The sequence below is a fragment of the Lemur catta genome, chromosome 26 (genome assembly GCF_020740605.2).
Source record: "Lemur catta isolate mLemCat1 chromosome 26, mLemCat1.pri, whole genome shotgun sequence".
In the NCBI taxonomy this organism is placed as follows: domain Eukaryota; kingdom Metazoa; phylum Chordata; class Mammalia; order Primates; family Lemuridae; genus Lemur; species Lemur catta.
Window position 1 is genome coordinate 5,087,273 of NC_059153.1, and position 7,587 is coordinate 5,094,859.

Consider the following 7,587-nt stretch of genomic DNA (forward strand, 5'->3'; position numbering starts at 1 on the left):
GCATTTCAGTTTTATAAGGGCAAATTATCCTGGCGAGAAATGAAGCAGAAGATTTAAAAGGCATGGAGGTCTTCATGAGCATGTAAAAGAACATTCCAGGGAAGCTGCTGATGGCCTTATTAATAATAAAACGGAAACTTAAAACCAGATGGATCTTGACTCTTAACAGTTGATTGGACATTATGTTGAGATGGTGGATAATTATTGTCAACCAAAATTTTCTACTTGATAATTCTGTGGTGAAGAGTTCACCATATTTATGGCCTGCAATATGATGTATTATTGGTAAACTTCAGTCCAGCAGTAACAGCAATAGGCTTTCATACATATAATTTTCAATGCTGACATTGTACAGTTTTCAAAGTTCTTTAGAAAACATTGCTTCTTGGCCTTTTGGCTAAGATCAACTGTACTATCTGCTTTTATTAAAGTTCTTTAGAAAACATTATATTTTAAGCAATTATATTAATTTAACTGTGGCAACTCAGCTATTAAATCTTTACCCTTAATAGTTCTCCATCATCATTTTAGTTTCAAGTAAAGGGGATCATTTTGCACAAATTCATTCACCCAATGCTATAGTTTTACATTTTCTCCCCACCCTTTCTCCTTCATGTTCATTAGACTTTGAATGTATACTATGGGTCAGGAAAGACGGTGCCACATATTTTATTTTATTACATACCTTCAGTTTTCACAACAATGTCTAATCCTCACAAAGGTATAGGAAGTAAACAAATCATCAAAGGTGGCATTAAAACAAGAAAGAAGACGACAGCACACACATTTTAAATAAACAAACTTGGATTGTGAACATGAAGGGACTTTTGAATTTCTGTAAGGAAAAAAGGCAGCAATACTTTTACAGAAAGAAAAGCTAGGACTAAGAATACCTAACATCTACAAATTATAATCACATCACTCTCTCTATGATTTTGAAGCTATAAGGGAAGAGTCTGTTAAATGTTACTTATAAGATCTCACTAAAAGCCGACATAGGCCATAGGCATTTGATGGCTGGCAAGCACGCTGCTCTTAATTTTGTTTCTCTCTGGAGTGTAAGAGGAGGAAACCTTATTGAATGAAATGTAGGCCAAGCAAACATATGGTAGTGGAATTTCTTTTAGATGAGGTAATTTTAAACTGAGATTTCTCAGAGAAGAATTTTGTTCCCCACAGACTTTTATAATAGTATCCTTAAAATCTGGTCATGACAAACTGGAGAAAATGATCCTCCAAAACCTGAGAATATGCTCAATTCTCTTCTCTGAAATCAATTCCGGGAAGATCTCCATATCATTTTGGAATAGCAAACAGATTTGTCTGGTGGAATTTTGCCAGGAAAAAAAGTAATGTAGACATGTTATGCTTTGGTGTAGAAACATGGAGCATTCCTCTCTGCTCATGATTTATGAACAGGGAAATGAGGCATCCTTGCAGCTAGTACCTCCCTTCTTAAGCTGAAATATCATGCTGTTTGCATCACTGCATACACGTTCACACCAGGTCAAATGTGGTGCCAATGTATACTATTAGGCATAATGGTTAGAATGCTATTTTTTTTTAAAAAAGAAAACACCATTATACCACACAGCACTAAGTATTGTAGCTATTACTTCTGCCTAGCCAAAGTCTTACATTAACATTACCTTGATAATAAAAATAGGTTAAATTTTATTAAATACAACACTTTGTGACATTTGCTTAATTCTCTATCCATTTCATATCCAGACATCATTATTATGAGGGACAGCATTAGCCCTCACAGTGACCAGAAAATGGCCTGTTATTAGAAGACAGCCACTGTGTTCATTTTGTATTATTAAATAAGGCACCTTGCTTCCATTATCTCTTTTAAACTTTAAAACATTTCCATAATGGATGCATTATGCCACTTTGCATATGAGGAAACTAAAGCATAGAGAGGTTAAGCAATGTCCCCAAAGTCACACAGCCAACAATCAGCACGGCTAGGATTTGAACTCGCACAAACTTTCAATAGGTTAACACAGTAGGAGAAGGCTTGTTGGAGGAGGCGGTGTATAAATTATGTTTTGAAAACCAGTTAGTCATAATTCAGTGGGGAGGACACATTTCTGGCGGATGGAATAATGTGATGACCAAGAGGGACACCAGAGTCGAAGATGTGCAGGAAACAAATGTGCGTGGGCAGACTGGAGAGATAAATTATAACAAATGTAGGCAAACATCCTCCATGACTCACACAATAAAAAGATTGTCTATGCAGGAAAAATTTAATGAAGATCAGGCTACAGTGCAGTTCCTTGGGGAAAATATATCTCTGAAATTTTGAGAGTAAGATACTATTACTTAATGAAGATGACCAAGGTATCATTTATCTGTTAGGGCAACTGACAAACATTCTTGAAATATGAGAAATGAGAAAAATACCACTCACATAGTCTTCCTGGAAAACGAAAAGAAGTCTGGGAAAATTATGCCAACTAAGGAATAAGTCAAAATAAAGAACTCTAGATTGAGGAAGATGCAGCAGAATAAAAAGAAATGGACAATGAGACCAGTGAAACTAAAGTTATTGTCTAAAAGTGGTGAATATTATCACAAAATATTGCAGGTGTCAAATAGTTCATAAAGAAAAGGTACATACTGTGAAGTTACTACTACTATAATAAAATATGGAGCTAAGTTCTTGGATTATTCCAATAATAACAGCAGAAAGAAAAAGTATGAGGGAGGCACTTGGGGGTAGAATAAAATTTTTATCTTAAAATGGGGGAGTGAGTAGTTACTTTTTATTGATAATTTTAGATAATTACATGTTCACATTTAAAAAGACATGGAGAAAACTATTAATAGAGTTAAAAACAAGATATAGAACACATGAATCATTAGAGAAGAAGCATGAGCTAAGAAACCATGTTCAATACATGAAGATGAAAACAAAAATTAAAGAACTATAAATATGCCAAGGAAACATAAAATAAAATCACAAATAAACAAACTTATCAGTTTTGACAATAAATATAATTGAGTTAAAAATCTTTTTAAAGACTCAGTTTGGATAAATTATAAAATAATGTAATGATATTCTGTTTATGAGACATTTTTATAATAAAGCGTCTTTTTACACTAAAAAGGTTAAAATAAATATTACAAATATAATTCAGGCAATGAAAGTACAAAGAAATCCAGAGCAGCAAAGTTAGTAACAGATTATATAAGAATTCAAGGCAAAAAGACTTAAAAATAGCAAAAAGGATTGCTTATAGTTGAAAATATCCAATCTACAATTAAACTATAGAGATCACAAATGTTCATGCTCAAAATAACATTATTACAAAATCTAAAAAGCAAAAACTATTAGAAGTATGAAAAAAAACCAAGAGAATATGTTACAAGTGAATGAAGATGATTTTTAACCTCGGCCTTTTTCAGGTTAAGTAGACAAAAAAATAAAAAAAGTGTAAATAACCTGAATAATCCTACAAATACATTTCATATTAAAATTATTCTCCCCTGAGATCCTGTCCTCAGCTACCAGTTACCAATTTTTTTTTTTTTTCAACACTTTGCCCAATGTATTCTCTGAAGCTCCTTTTCTGGACCACTAGACCATTCTAAAACAATTCAGAGTTTTTTCCAGCCTTCTGTATTCTGATATCTCTATACCCATCACCTTTAAGACTATCTTTAAATATCTGAAAAGCCAGTAAACAGAAGATCTACTGATATGTACTATGTTCTAGCCTCCTAAAAGAGTGGAAGAGGTGCTGTGGGATAGACAGACTATAAAAAGCAAATATATTTTCTACTTGTGAAGGTGCTTGGTTATAATTTGCAGTGGGACAAAGTATAGCGTTTAAGTCCAATGCAATTGGGCATTGAGTAATTCACTTCTGTAAAATTTTGGATGGTGTTCTGGATGATGAGTAGAGCATCTAAAGAGTACTTACTGTGGCAAAAGAAATCTCATTGTAGTAGTTTTTTCAACTTAATCTCTCATTATTTTCAGCTTCCATTCCCACTGGGGATGGAATTAAAAATGTAGTTTAACACTCATTTCCCAAGACCTTTGGCTTTTGAATCTTGAACCAATGTAAAAGTATCAACCACAGTCTGACTATAGACACAGAGGAAGCAGGTAAGGAAACGAGAACAAGAACACACTGCACAAAAACAGGCTAGACAGTGCAGCGGGAGTACTGTGAGACAAGCCACAAAGAACCAGATCAGTTTAGAACAGTCAGAGCCTAAAGTCACTCCGGGGTCCTAAGTGAAGGGAGGGTGTATCTCAATATCAGAACTGCATCTTGTATATTCTCTATAGTTACTTTGTATATAACCATGGATATCAAGCTGCATATAATTCTTAACTAGAGTGTAGGTTCAGCCAGCATTAAAATATTTGCTTTTAAGTAGGGACATGAACCAAGAGGACTCTCCCTAATAGGGCAGCAATTCTGCTGTCAAGAGTAAAAAAAAACTAGGTTAACGGACTCCTTAAAGAACAGTTTTAATGATGATTTTTTGTTAAGGTTTTCATTTTCTTCCTCATTTCATAAACAAAGACAAAGAAGAACAAAGTTCCAAGACCAGTTATTTCATAGGCAAGAAGAACTGACCAAATGGCAATGTATGTGGAGGACCATAATCTTTTTTGTACGTAGAACGTGGCTGCGGCTGCTTGTTGGGCTGGCATTAAAGTGAGTGGAGTCGCTGTATTCAGGCTATAAAACCTCAATTCATTCATCCACCCTGACACAAGAACTGTCACATTGAGAAAGATGCATTCTCTATGGCTTTGACTAGAAACTTAAAGCAAAAGAAATCAAAACAGAGTTTCAGAATCTGAGTTTAGTATTTCTCACACTATAGAAAGAGAATTGGTTTTAGAGTAATTTTAGCAAATGCTAAAGCAAATGGTTCCTCTCCTGTGCACTGGGATAGGAAGGTGTCCTGTATAGTCATCCCCGTTCAGAATTTCAAGTTTACGGCTTCTGAGAGCTTTCATTTTCTTCACTTGTAAAAGGTTGCTAATTATTCCTATATAAAGAAAAGCATAGAAATTGGAAGAAAAATTGTTCTTCATTCTGAAAAAATTCAATTTTGCTTGACAGACCAGGTAAAAATCGTATGATTCCTATATAGATATCATATAGTACACATGTAGTTTACCCACTTATACCATGTGGTAATAAAGGAAATGACATAAAAGGCGAGCCTGTCCCAGATATAGGGTTTAATTTTATATAAGATATTTGGTTTTGGCTGGGCATGATGGCTCACGCCTGTAATCCCGGTGCTTTGGGTGGCTGAGACAGGAACACTGCTGGAGTCCAGGAGTTCGGGACTGCCATGAGCTAGGATGACATCACTGCACTCCAGCTTGGGAGACAAAGTAAGCCTTGTCTCAAAAAAAAAAAAAAAAATTCCATTTTGTAAGAGAATGTGAAATTGAATTTATCAATACGAGTTTTATTTACAAATTTTTAACTCCAGTTTCTCTCCACTAATATACTTTTTATATTGTAGGGCCAACTGAAAGGAAAATACAGTCAGTACATTTGTAATTAATAAGGTGCATATTCAAGGACACATATATCACTGAGCTTACGTATAATGAAAGGTAATCATCAGCATTTCTAGTTCTAGTTCTTATACTGACATTCTCTAATTACTCTCTTAGAACTCCACCATCAAATAAAAGAAAGCTTTGTATATATGGGTTTCTTGTGACTTTTTCAAAATTATTAGTTATTTCTTGCGTTAATTCCTTTGTTAGATTAAAGCTACCTCAAGATATAACCAACCAACTCACATTTCCCTCACAGTTTAAAAAGTGACATTTACATTGGCAAATCTTTCAACTACCATCTATTAAGTTTAATGGGGTCCTCAATGACTGTTCAACAGTGTGACCATTTTCTAATATATGCTTTACTAGCAAGCCATAATATATAACCCCAAAGGAGTAACAGGAATTTATGGTAAAATAGCATGAAATCAACTTGATAAGTCTTTCCATTCATCTTCAATTTTTTTATTTATTTATTTTTCATTTTAAACACTGGTAACCCTGTTTTAACAGTGTGGAAAAATAGTAGTATTTTTTTACTCTGGTTCAATAATGCCCTGATATTGTAGATTCTTCTGAGAAACTGTACACATCTGTGCTTGACTCTGTTTAATGTGCTCAGGAAATGCTGTGGGAAAAATACTTTCCTTGTATTAGTGACCACAACTTACATATTTCAAGTTGACTATTACATAAGACTTTACGGAATGTATTTTTTTTTCTCCTTTAAAGAAAGCTGTCGAGATTAGAGAGAAATATCTTTAGGAATTTTTTTTATCTGGTTTCAAAAATGTTTGAGTATTTTAATTCTAATACTTTTAAGAAAAATGATAGAATAATAATTCCATTCTCGAGGTAAATACACATATATTTGGAAAACTGTTAATATGGTATATATAACTTTAAATAAAGAGAGGATATTCTTCCTTTAAATAATGCACATTATTTTCTTCTATTTCTTTAATCACTTTAAACAGAAAAAGAACCAGAGTTAGTTCTTAACAGTAGCTTGTTTATGTCAGCAGTGAAGAAGCCTGGAGAGCAAGTGGCGATGAAATCACGAAAGTCATTTTCCACAGCTTGTTGAGAATTGAGTATTTTTCCTTGCAAGTGTTCTAAAGCCTGGAAGAAATGGTAGTCAGTTGGTGCAAGGTCTGGTGAATACAGTGGATGACAGAGAGTTTCCAAATCCAGCTGCTATAGTTTGAGCAGTGTTGTTTGTGCAACATGTGGTGGAGCGTTGTCTTGCAAGAGCATCCTCATCATTTCATCAGTTGGTTGCAGTAGACATCTGCTGTCATCGATTGACCAGGTTTCACGAAGCTGTAGTGGATAATACCAGCGCTGGACCACCAAACAGACACCATTAGCTTTTGTTTTTTATGAATATTTGGTTTTGGACTGTGTTTCGGCACCTCATCTTTATCCAACCATTGTGCCAAATGCTTGAGAATGTCAAAAAGAATGCATTTTTCATCACACATAACAATACGGTGTAGAAATGGTTGGCCTTTATGTCATGACAGCAAAGAAAGGCAAGCTTCTAGACGATTTCTTTCCTGATGCTCATTTAATTCATGTGGAACCCATCTATCCATCTTCTTTACCTTGCCCATTTGTTTCAAATGGTCCAATATTGTTGAAATAGTAATGTCAAACCTTGCTGCTAATTCATGCGTAGGTTAAGATAGATTTGCTTCCACTACAGCTTCCAGCTCATCATTATCCACCTTGGTCTCAGGTTGCCCATGTGGCTCATTTTCGAGATTGAAATCATCAGAATGGAACTTCTTAAACCATCATCGTAGTGTGTGTTCATTAGCCACATCCTTCCCAAACACTTCATTGCTATTTCAAGCTGTCTGCTGCATTGGTTCCATGACAAAACTCATATTCAAAAATAGCATGAATTTTTGATTTATCCATGGTTTCACAAAAATTGCTCTTAAAAAAATTTGAAAGATAATCACAAGCCAAAATTTGCGTTTGAAAAGACTGAGGATGTACCTTCACAATAAACATGAAACAAG

General features: G+C 34.5%; 1 pseudogene; it reads left to right on the forward strand.

Moving 5' to 3' along the window:
- The first annotated feature begins 377 nt into the window (after window positions 1–377).
- On the forward strand, window positions 378–489 carry LOC123627782 (annotated as a pseudogene).
- The last annotated feature ends 7,098 nt before the right edge of the window (window positions 490–7,587 follow it).